Genomic DNA, 18606 nt, shown 5'->3' with positions numbered 1-18606 from the left:
TCTTATCTCTTTTTAGCTTTTAATCCTACGGGCCTTAGTCAGATTTTGACCTTGTAACCCCTTGCTTATCTATGCATTCTGTATGAATTGTACTTGTTATCAACGTATTAATGAAGAGAAGGGTGTTTGCCGGGTTTCTTTTGCGCGTGGGCGAGGCCCGCACCAAGGAACGAGTCCTCGTTATCTTAAGATAAACGTTGTGACCTGGCAACAGACCCTGCTGTCCTCCTGCCCCATTGCTCGACTACACTCATGCTCTTGGCGGAGGTAGAGGCAAAGTAGGATTGGGCCCTTCGCCCGTTCCTTTTGTTGGGGATCGTAGCAGAAATTTAAAATTTTCTACGCATCACCAAGATCAATCTATGGAGTCATCTAGCAACGAGAGAGAGAGGAGTGCATCTACATACCCTTGTAGATCGCGAGCGGAAGCGTTCAAGAGAACGGGGTTGATGGAGTCGTACTCGTCGTGATTCAAATCACCGATGATCCTAGCGCCGAACGGACGGCACCTCCGCGTTCAACACACGTACGGAGCGGAGATGTCTTCTCCTTCTTGATCTAGCAAGGGGGGAGGAGAAGTTGATGGAGATCCAGCAGCACGACGGCGTGGTGGTGGAAGCAGCAGGATTCCAGCAGGGCTTCGCCAAGCGCTACTGGAGGAGGAAGAGGTGTCACGGGAGGGAGAGGGAGGCGCCAGGGCTTAGGGTGCGGCTGCCCTCCCTCCCCTCCACTATATATAGGGGCTAGGGGGGCACATGCCCCCTTGGAGATCCCATCTAGAGGGGGGGTGGCCCCCGGGGCGGCGGCCCCTCGGGGGGCAACGGCCCCCTTAGGGTTTCCAACCAGGGGGGCGCATGCCCCCTCGGGGGGCAACGGCCCCCTAGGGTTTCCAACCCTAGGTGCCTTGGGCCCTTGGGTGGGGCGCACCAGCCCACCAGGGGCTGGTTCCCACGCCACTTCAGCCCATGGGGCCCTCCGGGATAGGTGGCCCCACCCGGTGGACCCCCGAGACCCTTCCGGTGGTCCCGGTACAATACCGGTGACCCCCGAAACTCTCCCGGTGGCTGAAACTGGACTTCCTGTATATAAATCTTTACCTCTGGACCATTTCGGAACTCCTCGTGACATCCGGGATCTCATCCGGGACTCCGAACAACTTTCGGTTAACCGCATACTAATATCTCTACAATTCTAGCGTCACCGAACCTTAAGTGTGTAGACCCTACAGGTTCGGGAGACATGTAGACATGACCGAGACAACTCTCCGGTCAATAACCAATAGCGGGATCTGGATACCCATGTTGGATCCCACATGATCCACGATAATCTCATCGTATGAACCACGATGTTGAGGATTCAATCAATCCCGTATACAATTCCCTTTGTCTATCGGTATGATACTTGCCAGAGATTCGATCGCCAGTATACCGATACCTTGTTCAATCTCGTTACGGCAAGTCTATTTACTCGTTACCATAACACATCATCCCATGAACAACTCCTTGATCACATTGAGCTCATTATGATGATGTCCTACCGAGTGGGCCCAGAGATACCTCTCCGTCATACGGAGTGACAAATCCCAGTCTCAATTCGTGTCAACCCAACAGATACTTTCGGGGATACCCATAGTGTACCTTTATAGCCACCCAGTTACTTGTGATGTTTGGCACACCCAAAGTACCCTTACGGTATCCGGGAGTTGCACAATCTCATGATCTAAGGAAAGGATACTCGACATTAGAAAAGCTTTAGCAGACGAACTACATGATCTTGTGCTATGCTTAGGATTGGGTCTTATCCATCACATCATTATCCTAATGATGTGATCCCATTATCAATGACATCCTATGTCCATGGTTAGGAAACCGTAACCATCTATTGATCAACGAGCTAGTCAACTAGAGGCTCACTAGGGACATGTTGTGGTCTATGTATTCAAACATGTATTACGATTTCCGGATAACACAATTATAGCATGAACAATAGACAATTATCATGAACAAGGAAATATAATAATAACCATTTTATTATTGCCTCTAGGGCATATTTCCAACACCTTTCCCACTACGCTATGACCAAGTCCCGGCCCAAAGTAAAGTTTTTTTGGGCACGGGGGAGAGGGAACACGATGGTATAAGGGTGAGCGAAGTTTCGTACGTTCAAGTTTCATACGGAAGTAAGGAGTGGGGGATGAAAGACTTATCTGATTTTGCAGCCCCCGGCAATCTTGGCTTTTCGCAGTCGGATCTTTGGGTCTGCAACCACCGGCAACCTTGTCTTGCCGGGGTCGAGGCGCCAGCCTATTCTCTTTCTTCCAAACAGCTCAGCAGAAATGTTCATGCGCCCTGCGAACCAAAAAGGACGGGAAAGAACAGAGAGACACACACCCGACCTCTAGGCTAGGGGTTAGTCACTGCTAATCACTATCAACCCTATCCGAGGGAGAGACTCAACCTAGCATGCATGCTAAAACATAGGGCGCCGACACTTCATTTATTTATGCTCAGGGTCTGCGCCTGGCTTTGTACAAAGGGTTACATGCCTTGCCGGCAAGGCTTTACAAAAAGGTGGTCTGCCGGGGGGGTGGCAACCTCACCTTACGAGTAAAACTTACGAGGATGCTCGATGTTCTAGGAATTGCTTACTGGAATACCATCTTCGGTCTCCAGGCGAACTGCGTTGGGCCTGGTGACTCGTATTACCCGATAAGGGCCTTCCCACCTTGGCATCAACTTGTTGGAATTCTTGGCCAACTGAACGCGCTGAAGAACAAGGTCGCCTTCCTCAAAGCTTCGGGCATGAACTGTGCGGCTATGGTAGCGGCACAAGGCTTGCTAGTAGCACGCTGCTTGCACAACCGCCCGAAGATGATCTTCCTCAAGGAGCATTGCGTCATCTTGCCGCAATTGCTCTTGCTCAAGCTCATCATAAGCGAGCACTCGGGGTGACGCGCATGTGAGTTCCTTGGGGAGAACTGCTTCTGCCCCGTAAACGAGGGAGAAAGGTGGCTGGCCGGTGGCTCGATTTGGTGTCATTCTGATTGACCAAAGAACCGCTGACAATTCATTAATCCAGCGCCTCCCGCGCTTGTGTAGCCTGTCAAAAGTCCTTGTCCGAAGGCCTCGCAATACTTTAGCATTTGCCCCCTCAGCTTGGTCGTTGCTTCGTGGGTGTGCAACAGAAGCAAAACAAACCTTGTTGCCGAGGTTTTGAATGTATTGCATGAAGGTGCGGCTCGTGAACTGCTTGCCGTTCTTGGTGATGACTCTGTTTGGTACACCAAAACGGCAGACTAGTCCCTTGAAGAACTTGACGGCTGATTCTGTTGTTACCTTTTCTCACTACTTCCACCTCTGGCCACTTTGTGAACTTGTGGGTTGCAACGTACATGTACTCAAAGCCCCCAACAGCATGGGGGAAGGGGCCCAGTATGTCAAGCCCCCAGACCGAGAATTGCCAGGAGAGAGGAATTGTTTGGAGAGCTTGAGCTAGTTGATGAAGCTTCTTTGAATGGAACTGACAGCTTCACACTTGGTTACTAGTGCCGTTGCATCCTGGAGGGTAGTAGTCCAGAAGAAACCTTGCTGGAATGCCTTACCGGCAAGGGCCCTCGACCCTATGTGGGAGCCACATATGCCTCCGTGTTTCTCTGCCAACATCTCCGGTCCTTTCTCCTGGGGGATGCACTTCAATTTCACACTGTTTGGTGTTTTTCTATACAGAACGTCATCGACGAACTGATACATGGCAGACCGACGGGCTACTTTCTCCGTTTCTTCCTACTCCTTAGGGAGTTCGCCGGTTTGGAGAAATCGAACAGTATGCTACACCCATGCTGGAGCCTGGGCTCGACGGCAAGGACCAAAGGCATCTCTTCTGCGATGGGGGCGGTTGTCTCCGCGGCCAGGGCTTGGCGTCCTACCGGAGTCTGTCTCCCCATGGCAGGCTCAGTGTCCCCGGCAACATCCTTGCCGGTGGCTCCCGGAAGCTCGGCGGGAAAGTACTTGCCGGGGCCTGATTTCCTCCGCTTGTTCTGCTATATCGATGGTTCGACGGATGGTTGAGTTAGTCGAAGCACAAAGGTACCTGGTTCCATAGGCAGTTTGTGGGCAGCATGTTTCGACAAGTAGTCGGCGATGCCATTCTCCACTCGGGGAACATGCTCCGCTTGTATACCGTCGAAGCGCTCCTCTAGCTTCCTCACTTCATCTACGTAGGCCTCCATCGATGGGCTGTGGTAGTCTTTGTTAACTTTCTTGACCACAAACAGTGAATCACCCTTGACGATGAGCTTCTTGATTCCGAGGTCTGCCGCGATCCTAAGACAAGCAAGCAACCCCTCGTATTCGGCAGTGTTGTTCGTTGACATCTCATGACCCACAAGTATAGGGGATCTATCGTAGTCCTTTCGATAAGCAAGAGTGTCGAACCCAACGAGGAGCAGAAGGAAATGATAAGCGGTTTTCAGCAAGGTATTCTCTGCAAGCACTGAAACAATAGGTAACATATAGTTTTGTGATAGGATAATTTATAACGAGTAGCAAATAATAAAAGTAAATAGGGTGCAGCAAGGTGGCCCAATCCTTTTTGTAGCAAAGGACAGGCCTGGACAAACTCTTATATGATGTAAAGCGCTCCCGAGGACACATGGGAATATTGTCAAGCTAGCTTTTATCACGTTCATATGATTCACATTCCATACTTTGATAATTTGTATATAGGTGGACCGGTGCTTGGGTACTGTCCTTACTTGGACAGGCATCCCACTTATGATTAACCTCTATTGCAAGCATCCGCAACTACAACAAAAGTATTAAGGTAAACCTAACCATAGCATGAAACATATGGATCCAAATCAGCCCCTTACGAAGCAACGCATAAACTAGGGTTTAAGCTTCTGTCACTCTAGCAACCCATCATCTACTTATTACTTCCCAATGCCTTCCTCTAGGCCCAAATAATGGTGAAGTGTCATGTAGTCGACGTTCACATAACACCACTAGAGGAGAGATAACAAATATCTCATCAAAATATCGAACGAATACCAAATTCACATGACTACTAATAGCAAGACTTCTCCCATGTCCTCAGGAACAAACGTAACTACTCACAAAGCATATTCATGTTCATAATCAAAGGGGTATAAATATGCATATAGGATCTGAACATATGATCTTCCACCAAATAAACCAACTAGCATCAACTACAAGGAGTAATTAACACTACTAGCAACCCACAGGTACCAATCCCAGACTTAGGGACAAGAATTGGATACAAGAGATGAACTAGGGTTTTGAGAGGAGATGGTGCTGGTGAAGATGTTGATGGAGATTGCCCTCTCCCGATGAGAGGAGCGTTGGTGATGACGATGGCGATGATTTCCCCCTCCCGGACGGAAGTTTCCCCGGCAGAACAGCTCCGCCAGAGCTCTAGATTGGTTCCGCCAAGGTTTCGCCTCGTGGCGGCGGAGTCTCATCCGGAAGATGGACTATGATTTTTTTCCTCATCGAAAGACTCCATATAGCAGAAGATGGTCATCGGAGGGCCACCAGGGGGCCCATGAGGTAGGGGGCGCACCCAGGGGGTAGGGCGCGCCCCCACCCTCATGGGCAGGGTGTGGCCCCCTGGTGAACTTCTTGCGCTCAGTATTTATTATATATTCTGAAAATGTCTTCCGTGAAGTTTCAGGACTTTTGTAGCTGTGCATTATAGGTCTCTAATATTTGCTCCTTTTCCAGCCCAGACAGCTGCCGGCATTCTCCCTCTTTATGTAAACCTTGTAAAATAAGAGAGAATAGGCATAAGTAGTGTGACTTAATGTGTAATAACAACCCATAATGCATTAAGTATCGATATAAAAGCATGATGCAAAATGGATGTATCAACTCCCCCAAGCTTAGACCTCGCTTGTCCTCAAGCGAAAGCCGAAATCGAAAAATATGTCCACATGTTTAGAGATAGAGGTGTCGATAAAAATAAAATACGGACATGAGGGCATCATGATCATTCTTAGAACAACAAATTATATAATTCTTGTCATATGATCTCTTATGCTAGAGTAATAATTCAATCACAATTTCAAGTATGAATTATAAACATCATTGAAAACTAACAAACTATAATCTCTATCATTGGAGCAATTGCAATTTATCATAACATAGGAAAGAGTCAATATAAGAGCTTTTCAGCAAGTCCACATACTCAACTATCATATAGTCTTTCACAATTGCTAACACTCATGCAATACTTATGGGTATGGAGTTTTAATCAGACACAGAGAAAGATAGGGGCTTATAATTTTGCCTCCCAACATTTTACCTCAAGGGTAATGTCAACAATAATAGTTCATGAAACTCACATCCAATTAGCCATATATACCAGGATCTTTCCAACATGTTGTGCTTGCCCAAAGATAAAATGTAAAAGGAAGGGTGAAGATCACCATGACTCTTATGCAAGGTAGGGGGCATCATGATCATTCTTAGAACAACAAATTATATAATTCTTGTCATATGATCTCTTATGCTAGAGTAATAATTCAATCACAATTTCAAGTATGAATTATAAACATCATTGAAAACTAACAAACTATAATCTCTATCATTGGAGCAATTGCAATTTATCATAACATAGGAAAGAGTCAATATAAGAGCTTTTCAGCAAGTCCACATACTCAACTATCATATAGTCTTTCACAATTGCTAACACTCATGCAATACTTATGGGTATGGAGTTTTAATCAGACACAGAGAAAGATAGGGGCTTATAATTTTGCCTCCCAACATTTTACCTCAAGGGTAATGTCAACAATAATAGTTCATGAAACTCACATCCAATTAGCCATATATACCAGGATCTTTCCAACATGTTGTGCTTGCCCAAAGATAAAATGTAAAAGGAAGGGTGAAGATCACCATGACTCTTATGCAAGGTAGGAGATAAAGGTAAACGATAGACCCTTCGCAGAGGGAAGCAGAGGTTGTCATGCGCTTTTATGATTGGATGCACAAAATCTTAATGCGAAAGAACGTCACTTTATATTGCCACTTGTGATATGGACCTTTATTATGCAGTTCGTCGCTTTTATTTCTTCCATATCACAGGATCGTATAAAGCTTATTTTCTCCCACACTAATAAGTCATACATATTTAGAGAGGAATTTTTATTGCTTGCACCGATGACAACTTACTTGGAGGATCTTACTCAATCCATAGGTAGGTATGGTGGACTCTCATGGCAAAACTGGTTTAAGGGTGTTTGGAAGCACAAGTAGTATCTCTACTTGGTGCGATGAATTTGGCTAGCATGAGGGGGAAAGGCAAGTTCAATCATGTTGGATGATCCATGACAATATAATTTATCTCCGATGTAAGAAAACATAACCCATTACGTTGTCTTCCTTGTCCAACGTCAACTCTTTAGCATGTCATATTTTAATGAGTGCTCACAATCATAAAAGATGTCCAAGATAGTATATTTATATGTGAAGACCTCTCTTTCTTTATTACTTCCTATTAATTGCAACGATGACCAAAACTATGTTTGTCAACTCTCAACAACTTTTATTCATCATACTTTTTTATATGTGAGCTCATTACTCTCCATAAGATCCATATGATCTCTTTTATTCTTTTTATTCTTTCTCTTTTCTTTTATTCACTCAAGATCATGTAAAAATAAACAAGCCCTTGACTCAACACTAATCTTTATTATATATAGCTCACGGACTCGATTACATAGAAAGATCATAAAGCAAAACTCACAACTAGATCATACTAAAACTTTATTCTACTAGATCAAGATATTACCAAAAGGATCGAACTAAGAAAAATGGTAAAGATAAAAGTGATGGTGATACGATACCAGGGCACTCCCCCAAGCTTGGCAGTTGCCAAGGGGAGTGCCCATACCAGATACTCAATTCTTCTTTGTTGGTGAAGAAGGTGATGGTTTTGTTGATGGCGTAGGCTTGTCGACCTTCTTCCAAGGCATAGGCTCACCATCATAGAAGGATGATCGAGTCTCCTGAAACCTCAAATCTGCAGCCAAACACATCCTCTTGAATCTATATTCATACTCACAGTTTTGATTTTGCAGGTCATAGATCTGGGCTTGGAGGTGCTTGATTTTCTCATGAAGCTTGAAGATGGCCTCCCCAATGTCCTTGACGTCCAGCTTGTGGTTGTTGGTGAACTCCGTGATCATAATGTGATTGGAATCGAGTCCACGCTCCACCATCTCCTGACACTTGAAAACTTCTTGCTCCAATGCCTCGAGCCTTGCCTCCGTGCTTCTGGTCTTCCTTGGTCCCTCAACATCGCGGATGTGCAACAACCCCTCAGGCATCTCAATGGTTTGAGGGTGTTGCAGCACCTCCGCGAGGTAGGGGTTGATGACCTTCTCGAAGAACTGGTCCTTGGGGGTACTTGAAGACCACATGACGACCTGGATCTGTCAGAAAAACAGCTCGAAACAAAGACAGGAGATTTTTGCATGATACGGGAGTCAAAACCTTCGGGAGATTATATAATGAATTTTTACCGACCAAAATACGTGTCATGTAAGAAAACGGAGAGCACACGAGGTGCCCACGAGGTATGGGGCGCGCCCAGGGGGGTAGGGCGCACCCTCCACCCTCGTGGAGGCCTCGTGTCCTTCCCGGACTGCTTCTTATTTTTCTATTTTTCTAAATATTCCAAAACGGAGGAAAATTTCCATTAGAACTGTTTTGGAGTCGATTTACTTACCGTACCACATACCTATTCCTTTTCGGAGTCTGAAACGTTCCGGAAAGTGTCCCTTATGAATTCCTCCGGGGTTACGGTTTTAATAACATTGGTTTCAACATTTATAGGATTATCCGAGATATAATGTTTAATTCTTTGACCGTTCACCACCTCCGGATTTGTGCCATCGAAGTTGTTGATTTTTATGGCACCGGAACGATAGACCTCCTCGATAACGTAAGGACCTTCCCATTTAGAGAGAAGTTTTCCTGCAAAAAATCTTAAACGAGAGTTGTATAGAAATACAAAGCCACCTACATTAAACTCATGCTTTTGTATCCTTTTGTCATGCCATCTTTTAACCTTTTCTTTAAATAATTTGGCATTCTCATAGGCTTGGGTTCTCAATTCATCAAGTGAGCTAATGTCAAATAACCTCTTCTCACCGGCAAGTTTGAAATCATAGTTGAGCTCTTTAATAGCCCAATAAGCCTTATGTTCTAGTTCGAGAGGTAAGTGACATGCTTTTCCATAAACCATTTTATACGGAGACATACCCATAGGATTTTTATATGCAGTTCTATAGGCCCATAATGCATCATCAAGTTTCTTGGACCAATTCTTTCTAGATATATTAACAGTCTTTTGCAAAATTAATTTGAGTTCTCTATTGCTCAATTCTACTTGACCACTAGACTGTGGGTGATAAGGAGATGCAATTCTATGATTAACATCATATTTAGCAAGCATTTTACGGAAAGCACCTTGAATAAAATGTGAACCACCATCAGTCATTAAATATCTAGGGACTCCAAACCTCGTAAAAATAACTTCCTTAAGCATTTTAATAGAGGTGTTATGATCAACACTACTAGTTGGAATAGCTTCTACCCACTTAGTAACGTAATCAACAGCAACTAAAATATGTGTATATCCATTAGAGGAAGGAAAAGGTCCCATATAATCAAAGCCCCAGACATCAAATGGTTCAATAACAAGTGAATAATTCATAGGAATTTCTTGACGTCTACTAATATTACCAATTCTTTGACATTCATCACAAGACAAGACAAACTTACGGGCATCCTTGAAGAGAGTAGGCCAATAAAAACAGGATTGCAATACCTTATGTGCAGTTCTATCTCCAGCATGGTGTCCTCCATAAGCCTCGGAGTGACACTTGCGTAGGATCTGTTCCTGTTCATGCTCAGGTACACAACGTCTAATAACACCATCTACTCCTTCTTTATAAAGATGTGGGTCAACCCAAAAGTAATGTCTCAAATCATAAAAGAACTTTTTCTTTTGCTGGTATGTGAAACTAGGTGGTATAAATTTAGCAACAATGTAATTAGCATAATCACCATACCATGGAGCAGTATGAGAAGAATTTATGACATTTAATTGTTCATCAGGAAAGCTATCATCAATAGGTAGTGGGTCATCAAGCACATTTTCTAACCTAGACAAGTTGTCTACAACGGGGTTCTCAGCTCCCTTTCTATCAATAATATGCAAATCAAATTCTTGTAGCAAGAGAACCCATCTAATAAGTCTGGGTTTAGCATCTTTCTTTTCCATGAGATATTTAATTGAAGCATGATCAGTGTGAATAGTTACTTTAGAATCAACAATATAAGGTCTAAACTTATCACAAGCAAATACAACTGCTAAGAATTCTTTTTCAGTAGTAGCATAATTTCTCTGAGCGTTGTCTAGAGTTTTACTAGCATATTGAATAACATTAATTTCTTATCAACCCTTTGCCCTAGAACATCACCTATAGCATAATCACTAGCATCACACATAATTTCAAAAGGTAAATTCCAATCAGGTGGCTGAACAATAGGTGCAGAGATCAATGCTTTCTTAAGTATTTCAAATGCTTCTACACAATCATCATCAAAAACAAATGGTGTATCTTTTTATAATAAATTAGTCAGAGGCCGAGAAATTTTTGAGAAGTCCTTAATGAACCTCCTATAAAAACCGGCGTGACAAATGAAACTTCTTATACCTTTGATGTCCTTGGGACATGGCATCTTTTCAATAGCATCAACCTTGGCTTTATCAACCTCAATGCCCCTTTTAGAAACTTTATGTCCCAAGACAATACCTTCATTAACCATAAAGTGGCACTTTTCCCAATTCAAGACAAGATTAGTTTCTTCACATCTCTACAAAATTCGGTCAAGGTTGCTTAAGCAATCATCAAAAGAGGATCCATAGACGGAAAAATTGTCCATGAAAACCTCACAAATCTTTTCACAAAAGTCAGATAATATAGCCATCATGCATCATTGAAAGGTAGTAGGTGCATTACATAAACCAAAAGGCATACGTCTATAAGAAAAAGTACCAAAAGGGCAAGTAAAAGTAGTCTTTGATTGATCATTGGCTGACATAGGTATTTGAGAGAAACCAGGATAACCATCTAGGAAGCAATAATGTGTATGTTTGCATAATCTTTCTAGCATTTGATCAATAAAAGGTAAGGGGTAATGATCTCTCTTAGTGGCTTTATTTAATTTGCGGAAATCAATTACCATCCTATAACCTGTAATAATTCTTTGAGGAATCAATTCATCTTTATCATTAGGGACAACAGTAATACCTCCCTTCTTAGGGACACAATGGACAGGACTTACCCACTGACTATCAGCAACGGGATAAATTATACCTGCCTCCAGAAGCTTGAGTATTTCCTTCCTTACCACTTCTTTCATTTTATGATTCAAACATCGTTGAGGATCACATACTGGTTTAGCATCCGCTTCCAAATTTATTTTATGCTGACATAGAGTGGGACTAATGCCCTTAAGATCATCAAGAGTATATCCAATAGCGGCATGGTGCTTCTTCAGAGTTTTCAATAATCTTTCTTCTTCATGCTCTGAAAGGTTAGTACTAATAATAACAGGATATATTTTCTTTTCATCAAGATAAGCATAGTTAAGATTATCAGGCAACGGTTTAAGCTCAAAAACGGGATCACCCTTGGGTGGAGGAGGATCCCCTGGGATCTCAACAGGCAAATTGTGTTTCAGAATAGGTTCCTGTTTAAAGAATATTTCACCTATTTCCTTTCTTTCATTCATAAACATATCATTTTCATGGTATAGCAAATAGTGTTCTAAAGGATCACTAGGAGGTACAGCAATAGAAGCAAAACCAATAATTTCATCCTTACTAGGCAATTCTTCCTCACGATGTTGTTTACTGAATTTAGAGAAATTAAACTCATGAACCATATCATCCAAGCCAACAGTAACAACATTCTTTTTGCAGTCTATCGTAGCATTAACAGTATTCAAGAAGGGTCTACCAAAAATAATGGGACAAAAGCTATCTTGTGGAGAACCAAGAACAAGAAAGTCAGCGGGGTATTTGGTTTTCCCACACAAGACTTCAACATCTCTAACAATTCCCATTGCAGATATAGTATCTCTATTGGCAAGTTTAATTGTAACATCAATATCTTCTAACTCAGCAGGTGCGATATCATGCATAATTTCTTTATATAAGTCAATGGGTATAACACTAGCACTAGCACCCATATCACATAAGCCATGATAACAATGATCTCCTATTTTAACAGAAATAACAGGCACGCCTACCACAGGTCTATGTTTATCTCTATCACAGGGTTTAGCAATTCTAGCAGTTTCACCAGAGAATTCAATGACATGCCCATCAATATTATCAGACAAGAGATCTTTAACAATAGCAATATTAGGTTCTACTTTGACTTGCTCAGGAGGTGTATAAGTTCTAGTATTGCTTTTACGAACAACAGTTGAAGCTTTAGTATGATCCTTTACTCTAGTAGGGAAAGGTGGTTTCTCAACATAAGAGGTGGGAACAATAGGATCATTATAAGTGATGGTCTTTTCTTCAACTTTAATAGGTGAATCTACTTTTACTTCTATGGGAGGATGATATTTAAACCACTTCTCCTTGGGGAGATCAACATAAGTAGCAAAAGATTCACAGAAAGAAGCTACTATCTCAGAGTCAAGTCCATATTTAGTGCTAAACTTACGGAAAATATCGGTATCCATAAAAGATTTAACACAATCAAACTTAGGTGTCATACCTGACTCCTTACCTTCGTCGAGGTCCCAATCTTCAGAGTTGCATTTAATTCTATCCAATAAATTCCATCTGAATTCAATAGTCTTCATCATAAAAGAGCCAGCACAAGAAGTATCGAGCATGGTGCGATTGTTATCAGAAAGCCGAGCATAAAAATTCTGGAGAATTGTCAATTTTGAGAGCTCATGATTGGGGCATGAATATAACATTGATTTAAGCCTCCCCCAAGCTTGAGCGATGCTTTCTCCTTCGCGAGGCCAAAAATTATATATATAATTGCGATCACGATGAACAAGATGCATAGGGTAATACTTTTGATGAAATTCCAATTTCATTCTTTTATAGTTCCATGATCTCGTATCATCACATAGCCTATACCATGTCGATGCGTCTCCCTCCAAAGATAAAGGGAAAGCCTTCTTCTTAACGACATCATCGGGTATACCTGCAAGCTTAAATAATCCACAAATATCATCCAAATAGCGTAGATGCTCGTCGGGATGCTTTGTGTCATCTCCTGTAAAAGTATTAGCCAGCAGTTTTTCCATAATACCCGAAGGAAATGCAAAAGGAGTTTCATTTTCAATAGGTTCAGTAGGTTGAGGAGCAACTCTTTGCTCTACTGTACGGGGTGAAGATACCCCGAACAAGCCCCTCAGAGATTCAGTTTCCTTAGTAACAAGTCACAGAAAATTTCAGCACAATATAAATTTTTCCTTACCAAATTCCACCTACCAAAGGCGCTACACTCCCCGGCAACGGCGCCAGAAAAAAGTCTTGATGACCCACAATTATAGGGGATCTATCGTAGTCCTTTCGATAAGTAAGAGTGTCGAACCCAATGAGGAGCAGAAGGAAATGATAAGCGGTTTTCAGCAAGGTATTCTCTGCAAGTACTGAAATAAGTGGTAACAGATAGTTTTGTGATAAGGTAAATTGTAACGATCAACAAGTAACAAAAGTAAATAAGGTGCAGCAAGGTGGCCCAATCCTTTTTGTAGCAAAGGACAAGCCGGACAAATTCTTATATAAGGAAAAGAGCTCCCGAGGACACATGGGAATATCATCAAGCTAGTTTTCATCACGCTCATATGATTCGCGTTCGGTACTTTGATAATTTGATATGTGGGTGGACCGGTGGTTGGGTGTTGTTCTTACTTGAACAAGCATCCCACTTATGATTAACCTCTATTGCAAGCATCCGCAACTACAACAAAAGTATTAAGGTAAACCTAACCATAGCATGAAACATATGGATCCAAATCAGCCCCTTACGAAGCAACGCATAAACTAGGGTTTAAGCTTCTGTCACTCTAGCAACCCATCATCTACTTATTACTTCCCAATGCCTTCCTCTAGGCCCAAATAATGGTGAAGTGTTATGTAGTCGACGTTCACATAACACCACTAGAGGTTAGACAACATACATCTCATCAAAATATCGAACGAATACCAAATTCACATGACTACTAATAGAAAACTTCTCCCGTGTCCTCAGGAACAAACGTAACTACTCACAAAGCATATTCATGTTCATAATCAGAGGGGTAATAGTATGCATAAAGGATCTGAACATATGATCTTCCACCAAGTAAACCAACTAGCATCAACTACAAGGAGTAATCAACACTACTAGCAACCTACTAGCACCAATCCCGGACTTAGAGACAAGAATTGGATACAAGAGATGAACTAGGGTTTGGAGATGAGATGGTGCTGGTGAAGATGTTGATGGAGATTGCCCTCTCCCGATGAGAGGAGCGTTGGTGATGACGATGGTGATGATTTCCCCCTCCCGGAGGGAAGTGTCCCCGACAGAACAGCTCTACCGGAGCCCTAGATTGGTTCCGCCAAGGTTCCGCCTCGTGGCGGCGGAGTCTCGTCCTGAAAGGTTGCTTTTGATTTTTTTTTCTCATCGAAAGACTTCATATAGGAGAAGATGGGCGTCGGAGAGCCACCAGGGGGCCCACGAGGTAGGGGGGCGCGCCCCCCACCCTCATAAGCAGGGTGTGGGCCCCCTGGCCTTCATCTTTGGCGACGATTTTTCATTATTTATTTTAAGATATTCCGTGGAGTTTTAGGACATTTGGAGTTGCGCAGAATAGGTCTCCAATATTTGCTCCTTTTCCAGCCAGAATTCCAGCTGCCGGCATTCCCCCTCTTCATGGTAAACCTTGTAAAATAAGAGAGAATAGCCATAAGTATTGTGACATAACGTGAAATAACAACCCATAATGCAATAAATATTAACATAAAAGCATGATGCAAAATGGACGTATCAAGATCACTGGAACTGATTTCTATGATGAACTACTTTCAAATTCGGGAGAAGGTATAATTACCTCATCAAGTTCTATATTCCTCCCACTCACTTCTTTCAAGAGAAACTCCTCTAGAAAGGTTCCATTCTTGGCAACAAAAATATTGCCTTCGGATCTGTGGTAGAAGGTGTACCCAATTGTTTCCTTAGGGTATCCTATCAAGACGCACTTTTCAGATTTGGGTTCGAGCTTATTAGGCTGAAGCCTTTTGACATAAGTGTAGCAACCCCCAAACTTTAAAAAATGACAGGTTAGGTTTCTTGCCAAACCATAGTTCATACGGTGTCATCTCAACGGATTTATACGGTGCCCTATTTAACGTGAATGCAGCTGTCTCTAATGCATAACCCCGAAACGATAGTGGTAAATCGGTAAGAGACATCATAGATCGCACCATATCTATAAAGTACGGTTACGATGTTCAGACACACCATTTCGCTGTGGTGTTCCAGGTGGCGTGAGTTGTGAAACTATTCCACATTGTTTTAAATGAAGGACACACGCGTAACTCAAATATTCGCCTCCACGATCAGATCGTAGAAACTTTATTTTCTTGTTACGATGATTCTCCACTTCACTCTGAAATTCTTTGAACTTTTCAAATGTTTCAGACTTGTGTTTCATTTAGTAGATATACCCATATCTACTCAAATCATCTGTGACGGTTAGAAAATAACGATACCCACTATGTGCCTCAACACTCATCGGATCGCATACATCGGTATGTATTATTTCCAATAAGTCATTGGCTCGCTCCATTGTTCCGGAGAACGGAGTTTTAGTAATCTTGCCCATGAGGCATGGTTCTCAAGTATCAAATGATTCATAATCAAGTGATTCCAAAAGCCCATCTGCATGGAGTTTCTTCATGCGCTTTACACCAATATGACCTAAACGGCAGTGCCACAAATATGTTGCACAATCATTATCAACTTTGCATCTTATGGCATCAATATTATGAATATGTGTATCACCACAATCCAGATTCAACAAAAATAGACCACTCTTCACGGGTGCATGACCATAAAAGATATTACTCATATAAATAGAAAAACCATTATTCTCTGGTTTAAATGAATAACCGTCTCGCACTAAACAAGATCTAGATATAATGTTCATGCTCAACGCTGGCACCAAATAACAATTATTTAGGTCTAAAACTAATCCCGAAGGTAGATGTAGAGGTAGCGTGCCTATGGAGATCACATCGACCTAGGAACCATTCCTGACGCGCATCGTCACCTCGTCCTTAGCCAATCTTCGTTTAATCCGTAGCTCCTATTTTGAGTTACAAATATGAGCAACCGAACAATATGAAATACCCAGGCGCTACTACGAGCATTAGTAAGGTACACATCAATAACATGTATATCAAATATACCTTTGTTCAGTTTGCCATCCTTCTTATCCGCCAAATACTTGGGGCAGTTCCGCTTCAAGTGTCCAGTTCATTTGAAGTAGAAGCACTCAGTTTCAGGCTTAGGTCTAGCTTTGGGCTTCTTCCCGGGAGTGGCAACTTGCTTGCCATTCTTCTTGAAGTTCCCTTTCTTTCCCTTGCCCTTTTTTTCTTGAAACTAGTGGTCTTGTTAACCATCAACACTTGATGCTCCTTCTTGATTTCTACCTCCACAGCTTTGAGCATTGCGATGAGCTCAGGCATTGTCTTCTCCATCCCTTCCATATTATATTAATCACGAAGCCTTTGTAGCTTGGTGGCAGTGATTGGAGAATTCTGTCAATAACACTATCATCTGGAAGATTAACTCCCAGCTGAGTCATGTGATTATGATATCCAGACATTCTGAGTATGTGTTCACTGACAGAACTGTTCTCCTCCATCTTGCAGCTATAGAACTTGTTGGAGACTTCATATCTCTCAACTCGGGAATTTGCTTGAAATATTAACTTCAACTCCTGGAACATCTCATATGCTCCAGGACGTTCAAAACGTCTTTGAAATCCTGATTCTAAGCCGTGAAGCATGGCACACTGAACTATCAAGTAGTCATCAGATCGAGCTTGCCAGACATTCAAAACATCAGCATCTGCTCCTGCAGCAGGCCTTTCACCTAGCGGTGCATCAAGGACATAATTCTTCTGTGCAACAATGAGGATAATCCTCAAGTTACGGACCCAGTCCGTGTAGTTGCTACCATCATCTTTCAACTTAGCTTTCTCTTGGAACGCATTAAAATTCAGGCGAACGGTAGCACGGGCCATTGATCTACAACATAGATATGCAAATAATATACTAAGTTCATGATAAATTAAGTTCAATTAATCAAATTACTTAAGAACTCCAACTTAGATAGACATCCCTCAAGTCATCTAAATGATATGTGATCCAAATCAACTAAACCATGTCCGATCATCACGTGAGATGGAGTAGTCAGCAATGGTGAACATCTCTATGTTAATCATATCTAGTATATGATTCATGTTCGACCTTTAGGTCTCTAGTGTTTCGAGGCCATGTCTGTACATGCTAGGCTCGTCAAGTTTAACCCGAGCATTCTGCATATGCAAAACTATCTTGCACCCGTTGTATGTGAACGTAGAGTCCATCACACCCGATCATCATGTGGTGTCTCAACACGATGAACTATCGCAACGGTGCATACTCAGGGAGAACACTTATACCTTGAAATTTAGTTAAGGGATCATCTTATAATGCTACTACCGTACTAAGAAAAATAAGATGCATAAAAGATAAATATCACATGTAATCAAAATATGTGACATGATATGGCCATCATCATCTTGTGCTTTTGATCTCCATCTCCAAAGCATTGTCATGATCTCCATCGTCACCGGCTCGACACCTTGATCTTCATCGTAGCGTCGTGGTTGTCTCACCAACTATTGCTTCTACAACCATTGCTAACACGTATTGATAAAGTAAAACAATTACATGACGTTTGCATTTCATACAATAAAGAGATAACCATAAGGCTCCTGCCGGTTGTTGGATATCTTACAAAACATGATCATCTCATACAATAACGTTTATTACATCATGTCTTGACCATATCACATCAGAACATGCCTTGCAAAAACAAGTTAGACGTCCTCTAGTTTGTTGTTGCAAGTTTTACGTGGCTGCTACGGGCTTCTAGCAAGAACCGTTCTTACCTACGCATCAAAACCACAATGGTGTTTCGTCAAGTTTATTGTTTTAACCTTCTTCAAGGACCGGCCATAGTCAAATTTGATTCAACTAAAGTAGGAGAACAGACACCCGACAGCCACCTTTATGCAAAACTAGTTGCATGTCTGTCGGTGGAACTGGTCTCATGTGCGTGGACATGTAAGGTTGGCCGAGGCCGCTTCATCCCACAATACCGCCAAATCAAAATAAGACGTTGGTGGTTAAGTAGTATAACTATCACTGCCCACCACTCTTTGTGTTCTACTCGTGCATATCATCTACGCATAGATCTGGCTCGGATGCCACTATTGG

This window comes from Triticum urartu, chromosome 4, assembly GCF_003073215.2.
Source record: "Triticum urartu cultivar G1812 chromosome 4, Tu2.1, whole genome shotgun sequence".
NCBI classification, from domain to species: domain Eukaryota; kingdom Viridiplantae; phylum Streptophyta; class Magnoliopsida; order Poales; family Poaceae; genus Triticum; species Triticum urartu.
This window is presented reverse-complemented; position numbering follows the sequence as displayed.